This window comes from Loxodonta africana, unplaced genomic scaffold, assembly GCF_030014295.1.
Source record: "Loxodonta africana isolate mLoxAfr1 unplaced genomic scaffold, mLoxAfr1.hap2 scaffold_41, whole genome shotgun sequence".
Classification (NCBI taxonomy): domain Eukaryota; kingdom Metazoa; phylum Chordata; class Mammalia; order Proboscidea; family Elephantidae; genus Loxodonta; species Loxodonta africana.
In genome coordinates this window covers 763,059-776,613 of record NW_026975124.1, presented here as the reverse complement: position 1 = coordinate 776,613, position 13,555 = coordinate 763,059, and positions in this window count along the sequence as shown.

Below are 13,555 nucleotides of genomic sequence, written 5' to 3'. Positions count from 1 at the left end.
TGTGAACTTCCTCTTTCTATTATTTATCACATATGTATTAAGCTTCACTGGAAACCTGACTCTCACCACCCTAACCTCGGTGGACTGCCATCTACAGACACCTATGTATTTCTTCCTCCGGAACATCTCCTTCCTAGAAATCTCCTTTACAACTGTATGCATTCCTTGATTTCTGGGTGCAATTATCACCAGGGATAAGACCATTTCCTATAACAACTGTGCAGCTCAACTCTTCTTTATTTTCATGAGGATGACAGAATTTTACTTTCGGATGGCCATGTCCTATGACTTCTATGTGGCCATCTGCAAGCCCCTGCATTACACAAGCACCATGAACAGGAAACTCTGCTCCCTGCTTGTGTCATGTGTGTGGCTGAGAGGGTTTCTGACCATATTCCCACCCCTTATGCTTCTTCCCCCCCAGCTTCCTGTGCTTCCCAAGTCATTGATCACTTTGCATGTGACTATTTTCCCCTCTTACAACTATCTTGCTCAAATACATGGCTCCTAGAAGTAATTGGTTTTTACTTGGCTTTGGTTACTTTGCTATTCACTTTGGCATTAACGATTTTGTCCTACATGTGTGTCATCAGGACTATTCTGAGAATCCCATCTTCCAGTAAGAGAAAAAAAAACTTTCTCCACTTGTTCCTCCCACATGACTGTCATTTCCATCTCTTATGGAAGCTGCATCTTCATGTATGCCAATCCCTCTGCAAAAGAAAAGCATCATTGACCAAAGGAGTTGCTATTCTGAACACCTCTGTTGTCCCCATGCAGAACCCCTTCATTTATTCCCTGAGGAACCAGGAAGTAAAACAAGTCTTCGAAAACTTCCTCCAGAACATAGCGTTTTCTACAAATTGGGAGTTTTTTTTTTTTTTTTTTAGCAAAAATACAGATACATGTGGTTGACATGAGTTGGAATCGACTCCACACCAACAGTTGTTTTTTTTGGGGGGGGTGCGTATAAAGAACAATTAAATATAAACCTGAAATTCATAGATGTTTGTACAGGTATGCTTGTTCTTTTAGAGTCTCTTTACCTGTCACATCATTTGATCTGATATTTTGCAAATCCTTCACTTTAACTGCTGTGCCTGAGTTTCTCCAATGCAGTGTCTATTAACATATTTTAAAATATGGTAAAGCTTATTTCTCCTACTGAATTTTCTGAAAACCTTACATTTTCCTTGAAGGCACACTGTAGTTAAGATGGAGTAAAGTTGTTTTAATTCTGTTTATTTTCTCAGCTCTTAAAAGACACAGTTATTATTGCTTCGTACTTCAAATGTAGTGTTTCAAATGTATGTAATTTCTTGTGTATTTTCAGGGTGAATATTGATAGTGTTTTCAGTAATGTTTATAGAATTTCCACGCTCTGTGTCATTGTTCATTAAATTCAGGTCAATACATACTATTGTGTTGCACTTTGAATACAGAGCTTTATACTTTGTGAAATTTAATGTACATTTTCTGGATAAATATTGATCATGATATTAAGTAATTTTTATAAAATTTTCATGTTTTTAAAACTTCTTAGGAGATATTCATAGTTTTTCTAAAACATGCAGAGTAAATGCACTAAAACACATTTCACTTCTGTTTTTCTGTAAATTATATAAGTTCCGCTTTGCAAACTACAAAAATAAATTTAGGCTACACTATCATTATTTTGGAAAGCCTGGTGGTGTACTGGTTAAGGGCTATGGCTGCTAACCGAAAGGTCAGCAATTCGAATCTGCCAGGCACTCCTTGGAAACTTTATGGGGCAGTTGTACTCTGTCCTATAGGGTCGCTATGAGTCAGAATCGACGGCAGCGGGTTTTGGTTTTATGATTATTTTAATTATATGAGCCGCAGAAGTTATATGAACAGTGTTGTGATAATGATTCATCTGGCTTAAAATATAAAACATTAATTAATGGCTATATTTTAGAAGAATTACAATTTCAAACTTTCTTTTTCTTTTCTTGTTCTCGCAAATTATGTTGACTAGAAAATTTTGTTTAACAGACTTCATTGTTAAATTCTAGACTACTTACAAAGTGAAGTATAAGAAAATAAAATAAAAAACTTGAAGTACTTGTCAAATCATGAAAAGCGTTGTTATGCAGATTCTTAGTATAATTCAAATAAGTTTTGGTCTTTATATGTATCTATATGTTTTTAAGATCTGGAACACAATGCGTTCCAATATGAGAAATGAACATAGTGACTTCTCTCTGAGGAATTTAAAACCTGTAAGTCTTGGTGATACCTTACACTTGTCTGTGATTTAAATAGTCTCAGAGATCTTTTACATGTCCCTTTTATTCATGTATTTATTCATCTCTTTATTCCCAAGTTTCAGTATCTACATAGGAAATGATAATGGCTTTTGTGCTTGTTCATATCCAGTGTAAGGAAAACAAGTAAACTGATGATTATAATCCAATTGTATAAAAATTCCATAATATCTCTATGAAGAATACACTGTACAGGCACATGAAAATATTAAGGTTATAAATATAATAGGCTTGCCCACATTATTCAGAATTTGGAAAAAACATTACAGCAATAAGGAAGGCACAATCATTGTTATTTTTATGTATTAGGATTACAGTCATGATAGAGACAGCAGATAAAGGGAATATTTGCTACATTGCAAAGCCTTGCATAACTAGACATTCCATTAATAATTTAACATTTAGTTAATACTTAAAAGTATTACACACAAGACCAAGTATAAAAGCTTAACTATTTTTGCACACTCCTATGACATAGTGGGTTCCTTGGGTGGTACAAACTGTTAATGCTGCACTCTACTGCTAAACAAAAGGTTGGAGATTCGAGTCCACCCAAAACTGCTTCAGGAGAAAGGCTTGGAAATCTACTTCCAAAATATAAGCCATTGAAAACCCTATGAAGCACATTTCGATTTTTAGGCACATGGGGTTGCCATTGGACAGCAACAGTTCTTTTTTTTTTTTTTTAACGACATATGTAGTAATCATTCTACGTGACTACATTTTATGTTTTTAAACTTGATTGGCATCTGGCATGCCGGAACAATAGCTGTCATTCTGAGCAAACTAAGTAAACGACAGTCTGCAACTATAGTCAAAAAGAAAAATACTTATCCATGTACGTAGATTTGGGGTTCCATCTGAAAGTGAGTTAAATTTGGTGTATTCATAATTATTTAATACATTATAAGCAATAAGGTTCTTTTTTTCTGGTTAAATAATGACTGTTATTGAAGTACTGAGTTATGATACCTAACTTTCAACTTACCATCAATAAAAACATAAGAAAATTAGGCATGTTAGCTTTTCCAACTTCAGTGTCCTCATTTTTTAAAAATAAAGATGATAATACTTTAGTTTTTATGCCATATGCTTACTGTGGAAACCCTGGTGGCATAGTGGTTAAGTGCTACAGCTGCGAACCAAAGGGTTGGCAGTTCGAATCCCCCAGGTGCTCCTTGGAAACTCTAGGGGGCAGTTCTACTCTGTCCTACAGGGTCGCTACGAGTCAGAATTGACTCGACAGCACTGGGTTTTTTTTTTTTTTTATGCTTACCATGAGATGAAACTATAAAAGATATACATGGATTAATTTTTTAAAAGTAAGAAACGTTATTCAAATGTAACACTAGTGTTTAAGAATCCAACAGTATGAAGGGCTTAGGTTTTGCTCCAAATCTATGACTTTGTTTATATGTGAAATAAGATATATATATATATATATATCTTATTTTTTTTTAGGCACTCCAATCTATTGTGCACAGGTGAAATTTCTTTCCCAGCTCTTAATTTCATATCATGTAAAGCCATTACTTGCTAGTCACATTGAGTTTAGTCTGGTCAATTGAAAAACATCAGTTTCATATTCAACTAGCTTCAGCCAGGCATTGAAATTTGGATGGAGTCTCGGGCTCCTTTCATTGCCTCTTCTCTACTCAGAGATAGTTCGTGATTGGGACAAAGGCAGAAGACAGATGGAAAAGGACAAACACCTTTTATTTATCTGGTGCTCCTTTAAATCTCTTTTGATTAACATTGGATCTTTGTGGGAGGGTGTCTAAATGCAGATACTCCTATATGGTGCATATGAGTAAATTCAATGGACTTCACACAAATTGCGGTGCTACAACCAATCCCTCACCAGTATACACAACATAGAAAATTGCATTAGTGTTCCTTAATCTGGAAGCAGCTAAACTTGAAAGGGTTCTTGCAAAATGCCTAAAGTGTGATTCTCTTTTCTGATGTTTAATTGATCTAAGGGAAACCTTCACATTCTTGGTTTAACAAGTAATAATTGTAATGACTACTTCACTTCTGCTCACTCTCTGTGCCCAAATGTCTCTCTGAAATTCTCTTTCTCTTCTACTCAAATTGAGAGGGCAGAGCAGCAAATACAGTGTGATATACCAAATCATCGTAAAGAGAAGCCTGTCATTCTCAGAAGCACTGCGTATTCATGTATCTGGTTCTCTAAGACCTTTTAAACTTGACCTTGAGAGTCATTGTCAGGTTGCAACATTCACAGAAAATGGAGGGAAAATCGTTTCTAAGCTGATGATGACATGGTTCCATTAATCTTTCTCTTTTAGCAAACTCCACTGTATACGGAATAATGAGAGATTCTAGATAATGGTTTCTGGTAGCAGAATCTGTCCAGCTGCCAGTTATTTAGCTCTGTAATGGTTGCTTGACCCCCAAATTATCTTGACTGTAGGGCGTTATAAATTGAATTGTGTCTGCCCCAAAATATCTGTTGCAAGTCCTAACCCCTCTACCCGTGGTTATAATTCCATATGGGAATGTGTTTTTTCGTTGTGTTAATAATGTAGCAAAAACAAACAAATAAACATTGCCGTTGAGTCTATTCTGACTCACAGCAACCCTACATGAAAAAGTAGAACTGCTTCACGTGGTTTCCAAGGAGTGGCTGGTGGATTCAAACTGCCAACTTTTTAGTTAGAAACAGAACTCTTAACCACTGTACCACCAGGTTTTCCAATAATGTAGGATGTGTCTTAAATCAATCTTTTTTGAGATATAAAAGAGCAGATTAAGCCAGGGATAGCAAGCATAGTCGGAGAAGGTAGATACCATGCCACTTGAAGATCACCAAGGAACCAAGGAACAGAAGCTGAAAAGAGACAAGAACCTACCCCTCGAAGAGACACAGATAGAATGCCTTCCTCCAGAGCTGGTGCCCTGAATTCAAACTTCTGTCTAGCCTCCTAAAATGTGAGAAAATAAATGTGTTTTTTAATGTCACCCACTTATTGTATTTCTCTTATAGCAGGACAAGATAATTAAGACATGAGGGTTAAGCATTTGATTTTTATAGCTGTGGAAAGTCAACCACAATGCCAACCCAGAAGAAAATTTTCTTAGCATCCTCTTACAAAGACATGAAAACAGCTTGGCACTATTTCCATTTTGCATATCTTTGTAAATTAATACAGTAGAGGAACCAGCATCCAAGTTTAGATGAATGAGGAAGTACACATAAGTGAATTTTCTCATGAGAATTATGCTGTATGACAGTACACTAGGCAAAGGAATGGTATATCATCCCTTTGATTAATTATAAAGACATCTAGAACTGTTTCTTAAACTCGCTCAGCCTCAGATGCATTGGCTCAGTTGTTTATGCTCAGGGTAGATCTGAAAATATAGATAACAAGTATATTCACTTTCAGCTCAGGACAATCCTTGCACAGAAACAACAGGAAAGCAAAAATAATAATAAATTTTATTGAAGATATTGGAAAGTAAAAAAAAAAAAAAAAAACAAAGTATTTTAGGATTAAAATACAATATATTAAAGAATTCAGAATGATAATCCCAGAAAGGAGGTCACTTTTCCTTGCCCATAATGGACGAGGTAGCTGAACAGATAAATCAGGAAATCTTCCTAATAGGTTAAAAAAAAAGAACAAAAACTGGAGTATAGGACTTGCCAAGTTTGTGAAGCTAGAAAAATTTATACTTTCAAAGTTTATTTAAAAGGTTAAGCCATAGAAATAAGAGTGGGGAGAAGATAGCCTTTACCCTAAAGAAAAGCTTCAAATTACATCAATTCATGGATTTAGATTAAGATGCCTTTGAATATTAGTGTCCCTAATCATCTGCTAGAAAAAAGCATAAAATCTCTGTAGGAAGATATCATTGCCCTAAACACCAATATATCTCTATAACTTTGTCACACAACTCCTATCTATCAGAAACAATACCCTGGCATATGAGCAGATAAAGCAATATAAATAAAATCAAACAAAGCTAACAATAAAAACAGAGGAAGAGTGGCTATAGAAAATAGACTCAAAAGGCACAAATGTTAAATTAGCTATGCTTAATATATTCAAAAGATCACAGTAAGAATTGTAATTTTGATTCAAGTTCTTAGAATTACTGAGGAAAAAAATCTGATATTTAAAGCTCTCCTTAATAACTCAGTGGAGGAGTTTAAGAGCAGATTAACACAGCCAAAGAAAGAGCTAGTGTACTGGAACAGAACTCAGAAGAGTGAATATTTGAGAAATACTAAAGGAAAACTAGAGAAGAGGGTAAGAGACAAAGAGAATAAGGTGAGAACTTGTACCAGATGGATTAATGGGGTTCCAGAAAGAGAAAGGAAAAAAAAAAAAAGGAGAGGCAATTTTTGAAGTGATAAACCAAAAAAAAAAAAAAAAAATCTGTTACCTTTGAGTCGATTCTGACTCATAGCGACCCTAGGCAGAGTAGAACTGCCCCATAGGGTTTCCAAGGAGCTGCTTTGGATTTGAACTGCCAACTTTTTCGTTAGCAGCCAAGCTCTTTTTTTTTTTTTCCTTCTTTTTTGTTTTAATTATTTTGTTATTGTCATTGAGAATATACATAGCAAAACATACACCAATTCAACAGTTTCTACATGTACAATTCAGTGACATTGATTACATTCTTGGAGTTGTGCAACCATTCTCACCCTCATTTTCTGGGTTCTTCCTCCCCCATCAACATAAACTCACTGTTCCCTAGGATTCCTATCTAATCTTTTGAGTTGCTGTTGTTATTATAGATAGTTCTTTTTTTATTGTGCTATAGGTTTACAGAGCAAATTAGCTTCTCATTAAACAATTAACATACATATTGTTTTGTGACATTGATTGCCAACCCCATGACATGTGAACACTGTCCACTTCTCAATCTTGAGTTCTCTATTTCCAATCCTCTCTGTCAGACCAATAAGTCTGCTCTTTTTTAGTGAGTTAGAATTTTGTTCTACATTTTTCTCCAGCTCTGTCCAGGACCCTCTATTGTGATCCCTATCAGAGCAATTGGTTGAGGCAGCTGAGCACCATCTAGTTGTGTTGGACTCAGTCTGGTGGAGGTCGTGGTACTTGTGGTCCATTAGTCCTTTGGACTAATCTTTCCCTTGTGTCTTTCGTTCTCTTCATTCTCTCTTGCTCCAGATGGGGTGGGACCAGAGAAGTGTCTTAGATAGCCGCTCACAAGTTTCTAAGACCCAAGAGGTGACTCACCAAAGTAGAATGTAGAACATCTTTACAAATCATGTTATTCCAATTGAGCTAGATGTCCCCTGAGACTATGGTCCCCAGCCCCTAGCCCAGTAATTCTGTCCCTCTGGAAGTTTGAATGTGTCTATGAAGCTCCCATGACCTTGCCTTGGTCAAGTTGTGCTGACTTTCCTAGCATTGTGTACTATCTGACCCTTCACCAAATTTACCACTTAACCTATTGTTTAGTGATTTTCCCTCCCCACTCTTCTCCGCCATAACCATCATAGTTTCTTTCTGTGTGTAAACCTTTCCGTGAGTTTTTCTAACAGTGATCTCATACAGTATTTGCCCTTTCGTGATTGAACTTCACTCAGCATAATGTCCTCCGGATTCGTCCATGTTGTAAGATGTTTCACAGATTCATCATTGTTCTTTATTATTGCACAGTATTTCATGTTGTGTATGTACCATAGTTTGTTTATCCATTCTTCTGTTGATGGGCACTTAGGTTGTGTCCACCATTTTCCTATTGTTAATAATGTCGCAATGAACATGGGTGCACATGTGTCTGTTTGTATGATGGCTCTTATTTCTCTAGGATATATTCCTAGAAGTGGGATAGCTGGATCATATAGTATTTCTATTTCTAGCTTTTTAAAGAAGCCACCATATCATCTTCCTAAATGGTTGTACCATTTTGCATTCCCACCAGCAGTGCATAAGAGTTCCAATCTCCCTGCAACCTCTCCAATATATGTTAATTTCTGTTTTTTTTTTTTTTTTATTAGTGCCAGTAATGTTGGGGTGAGATGGTGTCTCATTGTAGTTTTCGTTTATGTTTCTCTAATGGCTAGCGATCGGAAATATTTTCTCATGTGTCTATTAGCCATGTGAATGTCTTCTTTAGAGAAGTATCTGTTCATATACTTTGTCCATATTTTAATAGTTTATTTGTCTTTTTGTAGTAGAGGTGCTGGATTTTCCTACAGATTTTAGACATTGCAACTTTGTTGGACTTGTCATAGCCAAATTTTTTTCCCAATCTGTAGGTTCTCATTTTGCTGGGTTGGTGAAATCTTTTGATGAGCATAAGTGTTTAATTTTTAGAAGATTCCAGTTACTAGCTTATCTTCTGGTGTTTGTGTATTGTTGGTTATGGTTTGTATGCCATTTATGCCATGTATTAGGGACTCTTGCATTGACCTTGTTTTTTCTTCTATGATCTTTATAGTTTTTGATTTCATATTTAGGTCTTTGACTTATTTTGAATTAGTTTTTGTGTATGGTGTGAAGTATGGGTTCTGTTTATTTTTTCCAGATGGACACCTAGTTTTGCCAGCACCAATTGTTAGAAAGACTGTCTTTTCCCCATTTAGTGGACTTTGGGCCTTTGTTGAAGATCAGTTGACCATAGGTGGGTGGATTCACATCTGCATACTTGATTCAATTCCATTGATTACTGTGTCTGTCATTGTACCAATACCAGGCTGTTTTGACTATTGTAGCTGTAGAGCAGTTTCTGAGGTCAAACAGTATGAGGCCTCCTGCTTTATTCTCCTTCTTCAATAGCGATTTACTTATCTGTGGCCTCTTACCTTTCCATATAAATTTAATGACTAGTTTTTCCATCTTGTTATAGAATGCTGTTGGACCGGCTTGCATTGTACTTGCAGATTGCTTTGGGTAGAATTGACATTTTCACAATGTTGAGTCTACCTATCCATGTGCATGGTATATTTTTCCATTTATGTAGGTCTCTTTTGATTTCTTGCAGTAGGATTTTGTAGTTGTTTTTTTTTTTTTTTGTATATGTCCTTTACATCCTGGTTAGATTTATGCCTAAGTATTTTATTTTTTTAGGACTTATCTTAAATTGTATTGCTTTACTCATTTCCTTTTCCATGTTCTTTTTATTGGTGTATAGGAATCCAACAGTTTTTTCTATGTTTATCTTCTATCCCGCTATACTGCAGAATCTTTTATTAGTTCCAGTAGTTTTCTTGTGTATCTTTGAGGAGGTTTATGTACAGTATAATATCATCCTCAAATAGGGATAGTTTTACTTCTTCCTTGTCTATTTGAATGTCCTGTATTTCCTTTTTTTATTGCTGTAGGTAGGTCTTTAGCACAATGTTTAATGGCAGTAGTGATAAAGGGCATCCTTGTTTTGTTCCTGTTCTCAGGGGGAATGTTTTCAGCCACTCTCTGTTGAGAATGATATTGGCTGTTGGTTTTGTTTAGATGCCCTTTATTATGTCGAGAAATTTCCTTTTTATACCTATTTTATTGAGAGTTTTTATCAGGTATGGGTGTTATACTTTATCAAATGACTTTTCTGAGTCTATTGAGATAATTTTTTTTTTTTTTTTATTGAGATGACCATGTGATTCTTTTGTTTTATTTATGTGGTGGATCACATTGACTGTTTCTCCAATGTTGAATCACTGTTGCATAAAAAAATTTTTTTTTTCATAGCTGGTATGAATTCCACTTGGTCAAGGTTTTTTTTTTTTTTTTAATATGATGCTGAATTCTATGGGCTAAAATTTTGTGGAGAGTTTTTGCATCTATATTCATGAGAGATATTGGCTTGTAATTTTCCTTTTTTTGTGGTGTCTTTGCCTGATTTTGGTATCAGGGTTATGCTGTCTTCATAGAATCAGTTAGGAAATATGTTCTGAAATAGTTTTAGTAGTACTACTGTGAATTCTTCTTTGAATGTTTGGTAGAATTCTCCAGTGAAGCCATCTGAGCCAAGGCTGTTTTTTATTGGAAGTTTTTTTTATTACCTTTTCAATCTCTTCTCATTATGGGTCTGTCCAGATTTTAGACCTCAGTTTATGTTAGTTTAGGAAGATAGTGTGTTTCTAGAAATTTGTCCATTTCCTCTAGGTTTTCAAATTTGTTGGAGTATAGATTTCATAGTATTCTGTCATGAACCTTTTTATTTCAGTTAAGTCTGTTGTAATGTCCCCCGTTTTATTTCTTATTTGGGTTATTTTTGTCTTCAACTGTTTTTCTTTTGTCAATTTGACCAATGGTTTGTTGATTTTGTTGATCCTTTGATAGAACCAACTTTTGGTTTTGTTGCTCCGTTCTATTTTCTATTTCATTCACTTCTCTCTGATTTTTATTATTTCCTTTCTTTTCATGGCTGTGGACTTCTCCTACTCTTCTCTTTCCGTTTGTCCAAGTTGTATAGCTAGTGTTTTGATTTTGTCCATTTCTTCATTTTTGATGTGTGCATCTATCCCTATTGACCTCTGAGCACTGCCTTTTCTGTGTCCCAAAGGTTTTGGTATGGGTTTCCATTCTCATTTGAGACTTTGAATTTTTTTTAATTCTCTCTTTGATATCTTGTATTACCCACTGGTTTTTAAGCTGGTTGTTATTTAGTTCCATATATTTGATTTTTTCCTTGCTCTTCTTTTTATTAATTTCTACTTTGGTTGCTTTGTGATCAGAGAAGGTGCTTTGTATTATCTCAGTGTTTTGGGTTTTGTTTAAGGTTGCTTTGTGCCCTAAGATGAGGTCTGTTCAGGAGAACGTTCCATGTGCATTGGAAAATAACATGTACTTTGCTGCTGTTGGGTGGATTGCTCCGTATATGTCTATGAGGTCAAGTTGGTTGATGGTGGCCTTTAAGTCTTCTGTATCTTTGTTGAGTTTCTTTCTAGATGTTTTGTCCTTTACCAAAACTGGTGTGTTCAAAACTCCTACTATTATTGTGAAGCTGTAAATTTCTTTTCAGTGTTGGAGTTTGTTTTATGTTTTTGGACCCATGTCATTGCTTGTGTAGATATTTATTATTGTTATGTCCTCATGGTGGATTGTCCCTTTAATCATTACCTAATGTCCTTCCTTATCTTTTGTGATTTTTGTTTTGCAGTCTATGTTATCTGAGATAAGTATTGCCTCTCCTGCTCCATTTTTGTTTGTCATTTGCCTACTATATTATTTTCCATCCTTTCATTTTTAATATATTTGTCTTCATTTCTAAGGTGTGCCTCTTGTAGACAGCATGTTGATAATTTTGTTTTTTTAACCCATTCTGTCACTCTCTGTATCTTTACAAGTACATTTAAGCCATTTACATTCAGTATGATTATTGATAGGTATGAGTTTATTGCTGTCATTTTGTAGTGCTTTTTTTTGTGTGTGTGTGGTGCAGATGTTTTCTTCATACCTCTTTCTCTCCTGTACTGAATTCCTTTTGTTTGTGGATTTTTTTCATGTCTCTCATTTTCATAGATTTTATGTTTATTGAGTGTCTATGTTATCTAGTGCTGCTAACAGAAATACCACAAATGTATGGCTTTAACAAACAGAAGTTTATTCTGTCACAGCCTGGTAGGCTAGAAGTCCAAATTCAGGGCGTCAGCTCCAGAGGAAGGCTTTCTGTCTTTCTGTTGGCTCTGGAGGGAAGTTCTTGTCATCAATCTTCCCTGGTCGTGGAGCTTCTCAGCACAGGGACCCTGGGTCCAAAGGACACTCTCTGCTCCCAGTGCTGCTTTCACGGTGGTATGAGGTTGCCATCTCTCTCTCTCTTTTATATCTCAAAAAAGATTGGCTTAAGACACAAACTCTTCCTATAGATTGAGTCCTGCCTCATTAACATAACTGCTACTAATAAAAAGAAAAACCTCATTAACTGATACTAATCTCATCTCATTAACAACACATAGGCAAATCACATCAGATGACAAAGTGGTGGACAATCACACAATACTGGGAATCATGACATAGCCAAGTTGACATATTTTGGGAGGACACAATACAATCCATGACACTGAAACTTTATCTTTTTCTTCTTTATTTTAATGAGTAGGTTTATTAACTTTCTTTGTGGTTATCTTAAAATTTACACCATCTTCCTAAGTTTAAACCAGTCTTTTATTACATGATATCACCTTGACTTCCTTTCCATTTGAAAATCGTGTACCTACACTGTTTATTCTCACTTTTATTGTTCTGATGTTGTTGTCATTTGCAGATTGACTTCCCTTGTTCCCTGTTGTACATCTTTTAGTTTTCTTTTGTCCTTTAGTGCTCATTAGCTAGGTTGGCACCTGGCTGATACTCTCCTGTGTCCTAGATTCAGGTTGTTGTCTGATGTCGTTGGTTCGCTAACTGAAGGACTCCTTTTCATAATGCTTGTAAGTTTGGTTTGGTTTTGACATATTCCCTTAATTTCTGTTTATCTGGAAATTTCCTAATTTCACCATCATATTTGAGTGAGAATTTTGCAGGATGTATTATTCTTAGCTGACAAATTTTCTTTCAAGTTTTTATATGTCATCCCATTGCCTTCTTGCCTTCATGGTTTCTGCCTAGTAATCAGAGATTAGTCTTATAGTATCCCCTTTGTATGTGACTTTTCATTTTTCTCAACTACTCTCAGGATTCTTTTTTGGTTTTTTTGTTTTGGCAAGTATAATTACAATATGGTTTGGTGACTTTCTTTTGAAGTCTATTCTATATGTGCTTTTTTTGAGCTTCTTGGATGGTCAGCTTTTCATTTTTCATTATATTAGGGAAGCTTTCTGTCAGCAAGCCTTCAGTGATTTTCTCTGTGTTTTCCATTTTCTCCCCCTGTTCTGGAATTCCTGTCACTCACAAATTCTTGCTTCTGTTTGTATCCCACATGGTTCTCAGGTTTTCTTTATTCTTTTTTCAGATTTTTCTTCAAACAAAGTGGTACCCAAGGATTTGTCTTCAGTTTCACTGATCTTGTGTTCCCTTGTTTCAAATTTGCTCCTAAAACCTTCTATTGCACTGCCCATTTCTAAAATTATTTTGTCTTCTGGATTTCTAATTGCTGTTTTTGTATGATTTCTAATTGTTTATTTATTTTGACATTTTGCTCTTGTATTGTTTCCCCAAATTCTCCCTTTGCTTTGTGTTTTCCTGATTTTTGTCTGTATTTTCCATAATTTTGTCTATTTTTTCCTTAGTCTTGTCTGCCTTTTCCTTCATCTCTTTCTTAATCTCTTGGAGAGTCCTGAATATTAGACTTTTGAATTCCCTATGAGGTAATTCCAGTGCCTTTACTTC